At 51.3% G+C, this 16,878-nt stretch overlaps 1 protein-coding gene across 2 annotated transcripts in view; it reads left to right on the top strand.

The window, feature by feature from the left end:
• Positions 1–200: 200 nt before the first annotated feature.
• sorbs3 (sorbin and SH3 domain containing 3) overlaps positions 201–16,878 on the top strand; it is a 108,455-nt gene continuing 91,777 nt past the window's right edge. Inside the window, exon 1 of one of the 2 annotated variants that reach the window (XM_073061683.1) lies at positions 201–423. The gene's annotated coding sequence lies outside the window, so the exon portion shown is untranslated. The remainder of the gene's footprint in view (positions 424–16,878) is intronic. The other variant, XM_073061691.1, reaches the window with a different exon arrangement.

Below are 16,878 nucleotides of genomic sequence, written 5' to 3'. Positions count from 1 at the left end.
CAATGTCAGGAACCGCCCTGTACAGAGAGCCGGTCCTGGTCCACTCTGGAAGACAGTTGACTTGGACCCACGAGGAGGCGGGGTGGATGAAAATCCCGTCTCAGCTGGTCACGTGAGGCAGGGAGTGAGTTAAAGCCCAACTCAGTGCACTGTGCCAGAGCTAGATCGGACGCAGAGAACTGCCAAGCTTCTGTGTAGAGCAGCCACAGAGTGCTTCCCCCCCCCTCTCTCTCTCTCTCACTGCCTGCCTTTCACACATCACATACGCACGCCCCCAAACTGACCTTACTGACTGACAGAAGAGAGCTCCAGTCACAAGCTGAACTTGCTCGGAGGACTTTAGCCTGAGTGCAGGAGGGATCAACAGACTGAGGACTGGGGAGGCAAACACTGATTCCCCACGAAGGCTTCGCCACAGCGACTGTAAGTCAATATTTTATCCACAATTACGGGCACAGAGGGAAGGTTTTTTATGGTTTCCACTGCTGGTCTGGTAAAGAATGTGTTTGGCAGGGTCACAACATCCCCTGTTGCCAGGAGTCCGGCAGACTAATAACAAAATCTGCTCAAGACATATTAAACTGCAGTGTGTCAAAGTTAGTGTCTATCACACTGTGACAGGGTTGTGTCTCTGTGACACTGTGTGTGTGACAGGGTGTGTATCTCTGTGACACTGTGTGTGTGACAGGGTGTGTCTCAGTCACATTGTGTGTGTGACAGGGTGTGTATCTCTGTGACACTGTGTGTGACAGGGCGTGTGTTCGTCACACTGTGTGTGTGACAGGGTGTGTCTCTGTCACACTGTGTGTGTGACAGGGCATGTGTTTGTCACACTGTGTGTGTGTGACAGGTTGTGTCTCTGTCACACTGTGTGTGTGACAGGGTGTGTCTCTGTGACACTGTGTGTGTGACAGGGTGTGTGTTCGTCACATTGTGTGTGTGTGACAGGGTGTGTCTCAGTCACACTGTGTGTGTGACAGGTTGTGTCTCTGTCACACTGTGTGTGTGACAGGGTGTGTGTTCGTCACATTGTGTGTGTAACAGGTTGTGTCTCTGTCACACTGTGTGTGTGACAGGGTGTGTCTCTGTCACACTGTGTGTGTGACAGGGTGTGTCTCAGTCACAGTGTGTGTCTGTGTGACAGGGTGTGCGTTCGTCTCACTGTGTGTGTGACAGGGTGTGTATCTCTGTGACACTGTGTGTGTGACAGGGTGTGTATCTCTGTGACACTGTGTGTGTGACAGGGTGTGTCTCAGTCACAGTGTGTGTCTGTGTGACAGGGTGTGCGTTCGTCTCACTGTGTGTGTGACAGGGTGTGTATCTCTGTGACACTGTGTGTGTGACAGGGTGTGTCTCTGTCACACTGTGTGTGTGACAGGGTGTGTCTCAGTCACAGTGTGTGTCTGTGTGACAGGGTGTGCGTTCGTCTCACTGTGTGTGTGACAGGGTGTGTATCTCTGTGACACTGTGTGTGTGACAGGGTGTGTGTTCATCACACTGTGTGTGTGACAGGTTGTGTCTCTGTCTCACTGTGTGTGTGACAGGGTGTGTGTTCGTCACACTGTGTGTGTGACAGGATGTGCGTTTGTCACACTGTGTGTGTGACAGGGTGTGCGTTCGTCACACTGTGTGTGTGACAGGATGTGCGTTTGTCACACTGTGTGTGTCACAGGGTGTGTCTCCAGCATTGTTTGTGCAAGTACCTGTGTGTCATGAGTGTTTGTGTGTGTCCTGCATTTGTTGAGAAAGAGTGAGCATCTGTGTGTGAGCCTATGCCTTTATGTGTGTGTGGTGGTGCGGTGCGTGCGTGTGGTGTGTGTGTGTGTGTGCGTGCGGTGTGTGTGTGCACGTACCTGTGCGTGTGCATGTGCGTGTGTGTGTGTGTGGTGAGAGAGAGAGATGTCTTCAATCTATAGCACTCGTTAATGCTCCGTGAGTGACTGGCCTGATGGAGATCCGCGGTGTGGAGGGAGGAGAAGGGTAGGGTGGCTGACGGTCTCACTGACCACGGCATTAAGATGGCACCCCAGTAATGGTGCATTCAGAGTGGGGTTGATGGTGGAGTTGGTGGTGAGGAAGGCTTCTGGCAAACCAGCCTTCAGCACTGGGCACTGGCTCCAGAGGCTGGGTGTTCTGTAAGATGTTGTCGAGGCCACATTTGTGTTTCAGTTTGATCAGCGTGCTACAGGAAAGACAAGTGGTCCCTCTCTCCCTCTCCCCCCCTCGCTCCCTCTCCCTCTCTCCCCCCTCCCTCTCCCCCCTCCCTCTCTCCCCTCTCCCCCCCTCCCTCTCCCCTCCCTCTCCCCCTCCCTCTCTCCCTCTCTCCCCCTCCCTCTCCCCCCTCCCTCTCTCCCTCTCTCCACCTCCCTCCTCCCTCTCCCTCTCTCCCTCTCCCCCTCTCCCTCTCCCTCTCTCCCTCTCCCTCTCTCCCTCTCCCCTCTCCCCCTCCCCCTCCCCTTCCCTCTCTCCCTCTCCCCCCCCCTCTCTCTCTCCCTCACTCTCCCTCTCCCCCTCTCCCTCACTGCTCCCGGGGGAAGACCCCTGCATTCAAACGGTCTCTGTCTCTCGATTCTGTCAGAGGGTGGTACCGGAGTCCCGGATCTTGGACAAGGTTTAGTCGCCGCGGTTTGTGTTTTGGGCTCTGTGGATCATGTTAGGATGTGTTCCTGGTGTCTGGTCGCTGCTTTTTTTGTTGCTAGTTTGGGCGATTTTGATCGGGATGTCCATAGGTAATGAACGACACAGTGCCAGACTGAGTGGAACTGAATAAGTCTGGACACGTTTGATGTTTTGTATTCTGTGTTTTTTGTCATTTATGTGACATGGTCGTTTTGTGCGTTGGGTGTCTGATGTTTTTCTTTGAACGGGTTCCATGGGGTTTCTTTGTTTCGTGGCTGTCTGTGGGCAGATGAATCTCAGGGTTGGATATTGCATAAGAAATGTACTTTGAATCTTTGAGAGCAGTCGCCACTCTGGGTTTATCCCGTTTCTCCTAACCATTTCTCCAACCCCGCCGCACATGACACCCCTCCTCCTCTGTTCATCGAACAATCAGCAATGAGAAGTGCTTTCGGCCCATCTAGTCTGTGCTGACCACAAACACCTGTTTACATTAATCCCACACTAATCTGTGTCTCCTCACATTCCTATCCCCCCCCCGAGCAGATTCACCTCCTCACCCACAAACTGTTGGCCAGTTAGCTCACCAACCCTTTCACGCCTAGACCAGAACACCCTGGAGAAACCCATGTGCTCACAGGGAGAACGTGCAAACTCCACATCGACAGTGCCGGAGGTGGGGATTGAACCTGGCTCTGGAACTGTGAGGTAACAGCTGCGCTCTAGGGGCCACCATGTCACCCACAACCCTGCCCACACCAGTGGGCTGAGGCTTGACCTGCAGGCTTCCTCTTTAAATAGAGGTTCTGCAGATATTCTGGGGTAAAACACCCCAACCTGCCCCTACACACCCTCCCTTACCGTCCCTGGACCCCAGACAGGTGAGGCAACAGTTCACCTGGGCGTCTGTCCAGTATTCTACCGTCAACGTTGCTCCTCGACATCAGGGGGGCGCAATGTAGATTGGGGGGAGAGCTTCATTGAGAACCCTCACTCTGTCTACCACGATAGGCGGTATTCCCCGGTAACCACCCACTTTAATCCCACGTCCCATCCCCATTCCGACGTGTCGGTCCAAGGCCGCCTCTGTTGTCATGGTGAGGTCACTCTCAGGTTGGAGGAGCAGGACCTCAGCCTCTATTCTGACAGCATCAACATCGATTTCTGTAACATCTCCTCCTTCCCTCTTTTTTCCATTCCTCATTCTGGCTCCCCTCTCACCCCTTCTCTTCTCCTCACCTCCTCCGTCCACTGGCCCACTCTCCTCTTCCACTGATCACCTCCACCACCTCCCTCACTCTTCACCTGTCTCCCAGTTTGTCCTCCTTCCCTCCAGCATCGTCTGACTCTTGTTCCTTCCCAGTCCTGGTGGAGGTCTCAGCCCAAAGTACTGACTCTTTATTCTTCTGCCTGACCTGCTGAGTTCCTCCAGCATTTAGTGTGTGCTCCTCGTTAAGGAGCCTCTCACAATGAGCCCACAGATCCAGGTTCGGTAGCTGCCAATTTCTTTGGGAATTATCTTTATTTTTTGCCTCTTTTTGTCCACACCCCTTTGGTGCCTCTCAGTGGGAGGGGGGAGTTAATCACTGTGGGCCCAACCCACTCCCGAAACTTCCTTCCTCTTCATTCCCAGCTTCAAGGCTGCAACTTTCTCTGAATGTCACTGGATGCGGTTGGTGCCGGAGACCGGAAGTGAGTCACTAATTCCCGAGCCCCATCAGCACGGCACTATGAACTGGCTACCAGTCCTAACATTAACCCTTAAACGAGCATCACGAGATGGACAGGGTGCAGTCTAATCCAGGGCAATGGGGCACAGGATATCAGGGTCAAGGTGCAGAGATCAGAGTTCAGAGATCAAGGCCCCCAGGTTGACCTACCAGAGGACAGAGGCTGAATGTCTGTGAGTCTGATAATCCACGGCCGAAGACTGGAGACCCAGAAGTGGCCTGTCCTGGGGTTGCCGGCCTGTCTGTGAAGAGGATGAGCGGGGAAGGTTCAAAGCAAATTTATTATCAGAGTACAGATATGTCACCATATACAACCCTGAGACTCATTTTCGTGTGGGCAGACTCAGCAAATCTATAGAATAATAACTGTAACAGGATCAGTGAAAGATCGACCAGAGTGCAGAAGACAACAAACTGTGCAAATGCAAATATAAATAAATAACAAGAACTTGAAATAACAAGATAAAAAGTCCTTAAAGTGAGATTATTGGTTGTGGGAACATCTCAATGATGGGGCAAGAATGTAGGTATTACCTTTTATTCAAGAGCCTGATGGTAGCTGTTCTTGAACCTGGTGGTGTTAGTCCTGAGGCTCCTGTACCTTCTAGCTCCTCCTGGCGCCTCTAGGCCCTACCCCCTCCCCTATCTCTATTACTGGGCTTCGGCCCTCTCTTCCCCCCCATTCCTGATGAAGGGTCTCGGCCCGAAACGTTGGCTACTCTTTTCTCACGGATGCTGCCTGACCTGCTGAGTTCCTCCAGCGTTGTGTACGTGTACCTTCTACATGATGGTAGTAGTGAGAAAAGAGCACGGTCTGGGTGGTGGGGATCTCTGATGATGGAAGCTGCTTTCCTATGACGTGCAGATGCGCTCAGTTGTTGGGAGGGCTTTACTGGGCCGAATCCGTTACCTTTTGTAGGATGTTATGTTTAAAGGCATTGATGTTTCCGTACCAGGCTGTGATGCCGCCTGGTTTGGAAACTTGCTTACTTACCTACTGCTTGGTACACCGTTGGCATTTAGGGCAGTAATGAAGGTCCACAATCCCTGGCAGTGGAGATAGTGAAGAGTACCTCTGTGGCCGTCCCCCTCAACAATCAGTACTCCATTTTGAGTACTGTTGGGGAGGTGGAGACGTCCTACCTGGGGGGAAGCACCAGCGGCCGTGCCTCTGGCACTGAGTCTGGCCCTGTGACTCAGAAGGGGAGGGAACAGAAGGGGATGGCAGCAGTGATAGGGGACCCCGTCAGAGGGACAGATAGATGATCCTGTGGGCGCAGAAAGGAAACACGGATGGTAGTTTGCCTCCCAGGTGCCAGGGTCTGGGATGTTTCTGAAGGCACCCACGATATCCTGAATTGGGAAGGTGAGCAGCCAGAAGCCGTGGTACAATTTATCACAGTGGAATAAAGGGAATGACAGAGGCATGAGAGAGGAGCTTGCCCAGGTGGATAGGAGAAGGATGACGGCAGAACAGAGGTGGCTGAAGTGTCTGGGAATAGTTCACAAGGCACAGGATAAATAATTCCCACAGAAGAAGCTCTCAAGTGGCAGGGGTCAGGCAACTGTGGCTGACAAGGGAACTTAAGGACTGCCTAAGAGCCAAGGAAAGGGCATATAATGTAGCAAAAGTGAGTGGGAAGTTGGATGATCAGGGGGTCTTTAGAATCCAACAAAAAGCAACTAAAAAGCTATAAGAAGGGAAGAGGATAAAATATGTGGGCAAACTGGCCAATAATATAAGCAAGATAATGAAAGATTTTTCAGTTATATAAAGAGTAAAAGGGAGGTGAGAGTTGATACTGAACCACTGGAAAATGATGCTGGTGAGGTAGTAATGGAGGTCAAAGAAATGGCAGATCAATTTAATGGGTACTTTGCATCTATCTTCACTGTGGAAGATACAAACAGTAGTTTCTGTAAAGGGAAATATTGCCTGACAAATCTGCTAGGGTTCTTTGAGGAAGTAACAAGCAGGGTGGACAAAGGAGAGACAGTGGATGTCATTTACTGGGATTTTCAGAAGGCATTTGACAAGGTGCCACACACGAGACAGCTTAACAAGATAAAATCCCATGGCGTTACAGGAAAGATACTGACATGGATAGAGGAATGGCTGACAGGTAGGAGGCAGCGTGGGAGTAAAAGGGGCCTTTTCTGGTTGGCTGCTAGTGACTTGTGGTGTTCCTCAGGAGTCCAGTATTGAGACCACTAATTTTCACATTGTTTGTTAATGGTTTAGATAATGGAATTGCTGGCTTTGTGGCAAAGTTTGCGGATGATATGAAGGTAGGTGGAGGGGTAGGTAGTGCTGAGGAAGCAATGTGATTGCAGAAGGACTTCGACAAATTGGAAGAATGGGCAAAAAAGAGTGGCAGATGGAATACAGTGTTGGGAAATGTATGATAATGCAATTCTGGTAAAAGGAAAAATAGTGCAGACTATTATCTAAATGGGGAGAAAATTCAAACGTCAAGATGCAGAGGGACTTAGGAGTCCTAGTGCAAGACTCCCAGATGGTTAATTTACAGGTTGAGTCCATGGTAAAGAAGGCAAATGCAATGTTGGCATTCATTTCAAGGAGAATAGGATATAAAAGCAAGGAGATAATGCTGAGGCTTTATAAGACTCTAGTCAGGCTGCACTTGGAGTATTGTCAACAGTTTTGGGCGCCATATCTCATTAAGGATCTGTTGTCATTGAAGAGAGTCCAGAGGAGGTTCACGAGGATGATTCAGGGATTAATGTGTGAGGAGTGTTTGGCAGCTTTAGGCCTGTACTCACTGGAATTTAGAAGAATTGAAGGCTACCGAATGTTGAAAGGACTAGATAGGGTGGATGTGGAGAGGATGTTTCCTATGGTGGGGTATCCAGAACTAGAGAGCACAGCTTCAAAATTGAAGAGGTGACCCTTTAGAAGAGAGTAAGGAGGATTTTTTTAGCCAGAGAGTAGTGAATCTGTGGAATGCTCTGTCACAAACTACTGTGGAGGCCAAGACCGTGGGTATATTTAGAGCAAAAATTGATAGCTTCCTAATTGGTCAGGGCATCAAAGGATATGGCGAGAAGGCGGGTGTATAGGATCCGGGATCAGCCACGATGGAATGGCGGAGCAGACTCGATGGGCTAAATGGCCTAATTCTGCTCCCGTGTCTTATAGTTCTCTGAATCATCGAGGCGCACAAAACCCCCAAACCATGACAAGGTTGTGGTCCTCTTGGAAGCTGGGATGGAAAAGGAGCTTATTTATGTTGTTCTGCGGAACATTGTGGGCTCGCTACGTTGGCACTGAGGTGCGTGGGGGCTTTTGCAGGCTGGGGCAGCCTGTTGGTTGTTAACGCAAACGATGCATTTCACTGTATGTTTCCACATAGTTGTGATAAGGAAAACTAACCTGCACCATTTCCAATCCAGGCATTCTGGGTACATTTTGTTATTTTTTAATTTAGTGATCGAGTGTGGAGTCGGCCCTCCTGGCCCTTTGAGCCACGCCACCCCCGCAAAGCCACAACCCCGATTAACCCGAACCCAATCACCAGTTAATTTACCCGGTACGTCTCTGGACTGTGAGAGGAAACTGGAGCACTCGGAGAAAACCCACCCACTCTAAATAGACTTCTTACGGAACGGTGCCGGAAATGAACTCTGAACTCTGGAACGCCCCAAGCTGGAATAGTGTTGCGCTAATGATGCACCATCAATAACTCTCGGAGACGGGAAGTGAACGATAGGCTTTTATTAGCAGCAGAACGGAGCACGGCATCTCGGAGACTGAGGGGGGAGCAGTGCCTCCAATCGCCTTTATACAGGGGTCTGTGGGAGGAGCCACAGGAGCAGTCAGCAGAGGGACGTGTCCAGACAGGTATATGTAGTTCACCACAGCTAACCACTACACTACCGTAGCGCCAATATACCCTAGGACAAAGACTGTGACCACCCACCTTATCTCTGCCCCTCATGATTTTGTAAACCTCCATACGGTCGCCCCTCTGCCTCCTACAGGGAATAAAGTCCCAACCCATCCCGACTCCCTTTATCACTTAAGCCTCCCAGTCCCAGTAACATCCTTGTGAATTCTTTCTGTACCATCCCCAGCTTAATAACATCCTTCCTATAGTGCAGTGACCAGAAGTGCAGACTCTATTCCAGGCATGGTCTCACCAATATCTTGTAACACAATGTCCCAGTTCCTGTGCTCCAACTGAAGTCCATACCAGGGCTGTATCGACTTGGTGGCAGTACAGTAGAGTGAGTGGCAGTTTGGAAGGCAACCCTGTCATTCCAATGTTTGATACACAGCTGCTGGTAGACCATCAGACACAGGAGTGTTCAGGCCATTTGGCCCACCATGGCTGATTTATTATCCCTCTGTTCTCCTGCCTTCTCCCCATTATCTTTGATGCCCTGACTAATTAAGAAACTGTCAACTTCTGCTTTAAATATACCCAGTGATTTGGCTTCCACAGCCACCTGTGGCAGTGAATTCCACAGAATCACCACTCTGGCTAAAGAAATTCCTCCGTCTCTGTTCTAAAGGGATGTCCTTCTATTCTGAGGCTGTGCCCCCGGTCTTAGACTTCCCCACTATAGCAAACATCTCCACATCCACTCCATCTAGACCTTTCAATATCTGATATGTTCCAATGAGATCTCCCCCTGAATCTTCTAAACTGCAGTGAGTTCAGGCCCAGAGCCATCAAACACTCCTCATACGTTAACCTTTCATTTCCGGGATTATTCTTGTGAATCTCCTCTGGACCCTCTCCAATGCCAGCACATCCTTTCTTAGATATGGGGCCCAAGTCCAAGTGCCTTTAGACTATAATCTAACTGATGATCTTGGAAATGTACACAAGGAACTGCGTATTCCCAGGAGTCTGAACCCTAATGAAAGTGCTTGGGTGCTGAACTATTGGAATAAAAGTATCCAGGAGTGAATTTCACACTGGGATCTAATTTATGTGTTTAGGTGTTTATAAGCAAAGTAACTGATACTCCAGGAATAAGTTACAGGTTGGATCTAGTCCAGGAATTGAGAGATTAGTATGTAAATACAGTGGATTCTGGTTAATAGGCCACTTAGGGTGTCAGCCTGAAACATCGACTGTTTATTCCCCTCCACAGATGCTCCCTGACCTGCTGAGTTCCTCCAGCATTTTGTGTGTGTTTCTCTGCATTGCCAGTGTCTGCAGAATCACTTGTGCTTAAAATTAGTTAACTAGTTACCTAGTTGTGTGAAGTTTTATTGTTCACAGGGCATTGCTTGCTAATGTGTCTCAGTAACCATGACCTCAGTTAATAATCAATACACACGTCTACTGGAAACGACATTAAACAGTCTTGAACCTTGAACCTTGAATTTGTTGCTTGAGGATCTCACTCTCGAAGTGGCAAGGCCTTTGTAAAATGCCCCGAGGAGGTGGTGGCGAGGCACCTCAGAAATATAGGAATAGGATTGGGGTTGGTGAGGATTCAGCTTTCTACCCTCCTCCATCGTTTAATGTGGACACTAATTTCTATCATTACCATCTTCCAGCTCTCCCATCCCCCACCCCCTCTCATTCCCAGAAATGTACCTTTTCCCAAAGATATACTCACTGACTTGGTCACTGCCGACCTCGGAGGTTCAGAACTCCGCAGGATCAGCAGCCTCTGAGGGAAGAAATTCAACTCCCCTCACCTCAGTCTGAAACATCCTGTTCTGTAACCAGAGTCTGCGGGCCCTTCCATTCAGAGGGGCTCAGCTCATCGAGCTCTCTCATGGTTGTGTAGGGTTCCTTTCGGACCCCTGCATTGTTTGAAACTGCCAGCGTCATGCTGGCGTGGCATTCCTGCTCTGTTCAGAGTGCACCACAACCTCTGCACCTTGCTGTTGTGCAATTCTCGTTACATTTATTGTATTTATTATGTTTACTCTGTAAACGCCGTGTGAACAAGGAACTTCTTTGCACACAAGCGTGTCTGTGTTTGCGTGCGTGCATGCATGTGTGTGCGGCTTTTAAGCTCAAGATTATAGAGTCATAGAGAAGTACAGCACAGAAACAGGCCCTTCGGCCCATCCAGTCCATGCCGAACCATTTAAACTGCCCACTCCCATCGACCTGCATGGGGACATAGCCCTCCATACCCCTGTCATCCATGTACCAGTCCAAACTTGTCTTGAGAGTCGAAATCAAGCTTGCATGACCACTTGTTCAAGATGGCTTCATGTCATTTCCAGTACACAACTGTAAAGGGGAATGAAATAATGGTTTCTCTGCACAAAAAATGCAATGAGATAAAGAACACAGAAATAATTAAAAAACACAATAAATATAAATACATAAGATTGATTGTACGTCCATAAAGTGACGCTGGGCACAGGAGTGTCTGTACATAAGGTGACTCTGACAGGAAGTGATAAAGTAGTGGTGGTTGGGGGTGTGGAGGGGTGGGTGAGTGGGTGGTTGGGTGTGTGGAGGGGTGGGTGAGTGGGTGGTTGGGGGTGTGTGGAGGGGTGGGTGAGTGGGTGGTTGGGGGTGTGGAGGGGTGGGTGAGTGGGTGGTTGGGGGTGTGGACGGGTGGGTGAGTGGGTGGTTGGGGGTGTGGAGGGGTGGGTGAGTGGGTGGTTGGGGGTGTGGAGGGGTGGGTGAGTGGGTGGTTGGGGGTGTGGACGGGTGGGTGAGTGGGTGGTTGGGGGTGTGGAGGGGTGGGTGAGTGGGTGGTTGGGGGTGTGTGGAGGGGTGGGTGAGTGGGTGGTTGGGGGTGTGTGGAGGGGTGGGTGAGTGGGTGGTTGGGGGTGTGGAGGGGTGGGTGAGTGGGTGGTTGGGGGTGTGGAGGGGTGGGTGAGTGGGTGGTTGGGGGTGTGGACGGGTGGGTGAGTGGGTGGTTGGGGGTGTGTGGAGGGGTGGGTGAGTGGGTGGTTGGGGGTGTGGAGGGGTGGGTGAGTGGGTGGTTGGGGGTGTGGACGGGTGGGTGAGTGGGTGGTTGGGGGTGTGGAGGGGTGGGTGAGTGGGTGGTTGGGGGTGTGGACGGGTGGGTGAGTGGGTGGTTGGGGGTGTGTGGAGGGGTGGGTGAGTGGGTGGTTGGGGGTGTGGAGGGGTGGGTGAGTGGGTGGTTGGGGGTGTGGACGGGTGGGTGAGTGGGTGGTTGGGGGTGTGTGGAGGGGTGGGTGAGTGGGTGGTTGGGGGTGTGTGGAGGGGTGGGTGAGTGGGTGGTTGGGGGTGTGGACGGGTGGGTGAGTGGGTGGTTGGGGGTGTGTGGAGGGGTGGGTGAGTGGGTGGTTGGGGGTGTGGAGGGGTGGGTGAGTGGGTGGTTGGGTGTGTGGAGGGGTGGGTGAGTGGGTGGTTGGGTGTGTGGAGGGGTGGGTGAGTGGGTGGTTGGGGGTGTGTGGAGGGGTGGGTGAGTGGGTGGTTGGGGGTGTGGAGGGGTGGGTGAGTGGGTGGTTGTGGGTGTGTGGAGGGGTGGGTGAGTGGGTGGTTGGGGGTGTGGAGGGGTGGGTGAGTGGGTGGTTGGGGGTGTGTGGAGGGGTGGGTGAGTGGGTGGTTGGGGGTGTGGAGGGGTGGGTGTGGGTGGTTGGGGGTGTGGAGGGGTGGGTGAGTGGGTGGTTGGGGGTGTGGAGGGGTGGGTGAGTGGGTGGTTGGGGGTGTGTGGAGGGGTGGGTGAGTGGGTGGTTGGGGGTGTGGAGGGGTGGGTGGGGGTGTGGAGGGGTGGGTGAGTGGGTGGTTGGGGGTGTGGAGGGGTGGGTGAGTGGGTGGTTGGGGGTGTGTGGAGGGGTGGGTGAGTGGGTGGTTGGGGGTGTGGAGGGGTGGGGTGGGGGTGTGGAGGGGTGTGTGAGTGGGTGGTTGGGGGTGTGGAGGGGTGGGTGGGGGTGTGGAGGGGTGGGTGAGTGGGTGGTTGGGGGTGTGTGGAGGGGTGGGTGAGTGGGTGGTTGGGGGTGTGTGGAGGGGTGGGTGAGTGGGTGGTTGGAGGTGTGGAGGGGTGGGTGAGTGGGTGGTTGGGGGTGTGTGGAGGGGTGGGTGAGTGGGTGGTTGGGGGTGTGGAGGGGTGGGTCAGTGGGTGATTGGGGGTGTGTGGAGGGGTGGGTGAGTGGGTGGTTGGGGGTGTGTGGAGGGGTGGGTGAGTGGGTGGTTGGGGGTGTGTGGAGGGGTGGGTGAGTGGGTGGTTGGGGGTGTGGAGGGGTGGGTGGGGTGAGTGAGTGGTTGAGGGTGTGGAGGGGTGGGTGAGTGGGTGGTTGGGGGTGTGTGGAGGGGTGGGTGAGTGGGTGGTTGGGGGTGTGTGGAGGGGTGGGTGAGTGGGTGGTTGAGGGTGTGGAGGGGTGGGTGAGTGGGTGGTTGGGGGTGTGTGGAGGGGTGGGTGAGTGGGTGGTTGGGGGTGTGGAGGGGTGGGTGAGTGGGTGGTTGGGGGTGTGTGGAGGGGTGGGTGAGTGGGTGGTTGGGGGTGTGGAGGGGTGGGTGGGGGTGTGGAGGGGTGGGTGAGTGGGTGGTTGGGGGTGTGGAGGGGTGGGGTGGGGGTGTGGAGGGGTGGGTGAGTGGGTGGTTGGGGGTGTGTGGAGGGGTGGGTGAGTGGGTGGTTGGGGGTGTGTGGAGGGGTGGGTGAGTGAGTGGTTGAGGGTGTGGAGGGGTGGGTGAGTGGGTGGTCTTACTGCGTGGGGATAGTATCTGTTTTTGAGTCTGATGGTCCTGGCGTGTATCCTGCGTAGTTTCCTCCCTGATGGAAATGGGACAAACAGTCCATGAGCCGGGTGGTGGGCGTTATCATGATACTGCTGGCCTTTTCCCATCACCTGTCTGTATATATGTTCCTGATGGTGGGTGGGATGGTGCTACCAGTGATGCATTGGGCAGTCTTGGCTACCCATGGTAGAGCCTTCCTGTCCTTCACAGAGCAGGTTCTGAACCGAGCAGTGATACAGATTGTTAGAAGTCTGTAGAATGACCTGAGTGTAGATGTGCACAGTCCAGCTCTCTTCCGTCTCCTCAGGAAGTAGAGGCATTGGTGAGCTTTCCTGACTGTGTAGGATGTGTTCTGGGACCATGAGAGACTGTGTGAGATGTGCACCCCCAGGAGTTTGAAACAAAGATGAATTACAAGAACAAACACGAGGAAATCTGCAGATGCTGGAAATTCAAACAACAACACACACAAAATGCTGGTGGAACACAGCAGGCCAGGCAGCATCTATAGGGAGAAGCGCTGTCGACGTTTCTGGCTGAGACCCTTCGTCAGGGCTAACCGAAAGGAAAGATAGGAAGAGCAAGAGATAGAATTACAAGAAAGTGAGGAGCAGTAAGACTCCGAGTACATGGTAATTCTCCTCCCCCCAACACACAACACTATTACAGTTCAGGGCATCGGATTTCAGAGTTCAGTTCTGGTGTGTTCTGCCTGTGAGCGTGTGGGTTTCATACCGGTTAGTAACACACACAAAATGCTGGAGGAACTCAGCAAGCCAGGCAGCATCTACGGAAAAAAGTACAGTTGTACCCGGCACCAGGACTAGCAGGTTAATTGTTCATTGTAAGCTGTCCAGTGATTAGGCTAGGGTTAAATCGGGAATTGCAGTTGGAGCGTGGCTTGTTGGGCTGGGAGGGTCTGTTCCGCTCAGTATCGCTAAATAAATAAATAAATTAAATAAACATCCCTGTAGCTCTGGAGCTGCACGCATGGTGCGGAGGAACTCGGCAGGTCAGGCAGTGTCCCCACCCTTCACCAGGATCGGTAAGAAAGAGGGAAGAGGTCTCTAGCCACTCCCTCTGTCAGATACTGCCTGGCTTGCTGAGTTCCACACTGCAGAGTCCCGAGGAAACCCTCGACTTCAGAATCAGAATCAGGTTTATTATCACCGGCACGTGACGTGAAACTTGTTAACTTAGCAGCAGCAGTTCAATGCGATACGTAATATAGCAGAGAGAGAAAAAATATTAAATAAAACAGAACATAATAATAAATAAACAAGTAAATCAATTATGTATTTTGAATAGTTTTTTTTTTAAATGTGCAAAAACAGAAATACTGTATATTAAAAAGAAAGTGAGGTAGTGTCCAAAGCTTCAATGTCCATTCAGGAATTGGATGGCAGAGGGGAAGAAGCTGTTCCTGAATCGCTGAGTGTGTGCCTTCAGGCTTCTGTACCTCCTCCCTGATGGTAACTGTGAGAAAAGGGAATGCCCTGCGTGTTGGAGGTCCTTAATAATGGACACTGCCTTTCTGAGACACCGCTCCCTAAAGATGTCCTGGGTACTTTGGAGGCGAGTTCCCAAGATGGAGCTGACTAGATTCACAACCTTCTGCAGCTTCTTTCAGTCCTGTGCAGTAGCCCCTCCATACCAGACAGTGATGCAGCCTGTCAGAATGCTCTCCACAGTACAACTATAGAAGTTTTTGAGTGTATTTGTTGACATGCCAAATCTCTTCAAACTCCTAATGAAGTATAGTCACTGTCTTGCCTTCTTTATAACTGCATCGATATGTTGGGACCAGGTTAGATCCTCAGAGATCTTGACACCCAGAAACTTGAAGCTGCTCACTATCTCCACTTCTGATCCCTCTATGAGGATTGGTATGTGTTCCTTTGTCTTACCCTTTCTGAACTCCACAATCAGCTCTTTCATCTTACTGATGTTGAGTGCCAGGTTGTTGCTGTGGCACCATTCCACTAGTTGGCATATCTCATTCCTGTACACCCTCTCGTCACCATCTGAGATTCTACCAAGAATGGTTGTATCATCAGCAAATTTATAGATGGTATTTGAGCTATGCCTAGCCACACAGTCATGGATATAGAGAGAGTAGAGCAGTGGGCTAAGCACACATCCTGAGGTGCACCAGTGTTGATCGTCAGCGAGGAGGATATCTTATCACCAATCTGCACAGACTGTGGTCTTCCGGTTAGGAAGTCGAGGATCCAATTGCAGAGGGAGGTACAGAGGCCCAGGTTCTGCAACTTCTCAATCAGGATTGTGGGAATGATGGTATTAAATCCTGAGCTATAGTCAATGAACAGCATCTTGACATAGGTGTTTGTGTTGTCTAGGTGGCCTAAAGCCGTGTGGGGAGCCATTGAGATTGTGGCGATAGGCAAATTGCAATGGGTCCAGGTCCTTGCTGAGGCAGGAGTTCAGTCTAGTCATAACCAACCTCTCAAAGAATTTCATCACTGTCGATGTGAGTGCTACTGGTGAATAGTCTTAAGGCAGCTCACATTATTCTTCTGCCCCGGGCAGAGATCTAACCCGTCACCCCACACTGCAGAGTCCTGAGGAAACCCTCAACTTCTTCCCTGGGCAGACATCCAAACAGTTGTCCCGCCTGGTTCAACTCATAAATAATCCCTCCTTTAACTCCCAATACTTTCTCCAAATCTAATCTGTGGGAACTCACGTAGGACTGGACAATGCCTGTCTCTTTGTGGGGTATGTGAAATGGTTGGTTCTTGTTTTACACCCCGTCAACCCTCCCCCCCCCCGCTTTGTCCTTTCCTGCTGAACCTGATGGCTACATTCGTGTGACCTCTTGCATTCACACAAGATTAGAATCAGGTTTATTATCACTGACATATGCTGTGAAATTTGTTGTTCTGTGGCAGCCGTACTGTGCCATATTTAAGTATTTGTGTTAAGTTACGATAAGAAAAATAAAAAGTAAATAAGTAGTGAAAAGGAGAGGAAAAAGTAGAGAGGTAGTGTTCATGGGTTCACTGACCTGATGGCAGAGGGGAAGAAGCTGTTCCTGAATCACTGGGTGTGCACCTTCAGGCTCCTGTACCTCCTCCCCTAAGGTAGTAATGAGAAGACAGCACGCCCTGGGTGTTGGGAGTTGCCTCTTTTTGAGGCATTTCCTGTTGAAGATGTCCACGATGCTGGGGAGGCTAGTGTCCATGATGGAGCTGACTGAGTTGACAACTTCCTGCAGCTTTTCCCAGTCCTGCAGTGGCCCCTCCACACCAGATGGTGAAGCAACCAGTTCGGATGCTCTCCACTGTACATCTGTAGAAATTTGCCAGTCTTTAGTGACAGAACAAATCTTCTTAATCTGCTAATTAAATATATGGTGACTTCTTCATAACTGCATCAATGTGTAGGGCCCAAGACAGGTCCTCTAAGATATTGACACGCAGGAACACCTCAGTCCCTCTGCGACCAGCTTCCATGTTGATCCCCTGGTTCCCGGGAACTCCTCCCTTTCCCTTCCTGACTTACTCCCATTTCAGGCTAGTGACCAATGTCTATTACAGGCACATCCAGAAAGGTAAAGGAAATCCAGAAAACCACAAGGAGAACAGATCCTCGACCGGAACTATTAACACTGCTGGTGTATTCAATGTATTCTGTTTGTATTTCATTCTCTCATAGGTAACACGACAAAATCCACTCCCCCCCCCCCGCCCCCCCCCCACCATCAGCCTGTTTCCTGGCAAGCCCGTTCTGTTCTTTGTTTCTCCCTTCCTTTGGAGCCTGTTCTGATGAAGAGACTGCTTAAGATGGTGCTTCTTCTCTGCATCATCAGGGACCCCCACCACCCAGGACATGCCCTCTCCTCATTTCTACAA

The sequence above is a fragment of the Hemitrygon akajei genome, chromosome 1, assembly GCF_048418815.1.
Source record: "Hemitrygon akajei chromosome 1, sHemAka1.3, whole genome shotgun sequence".
Classification (NCBI taxonomy): domain Eukaryota; kingdom Metazoa; phylum Chordata; class Chondrichthyes; order Myliobatiformes; family Dasyatidae; genus Hemitrygon; species Hemitrygon akajei.
The sequence above is the reverse complement of the archived record's forward strand: the minus strand, read 5'-3'. Positions and strand labels throughout refer to the sequence as shown.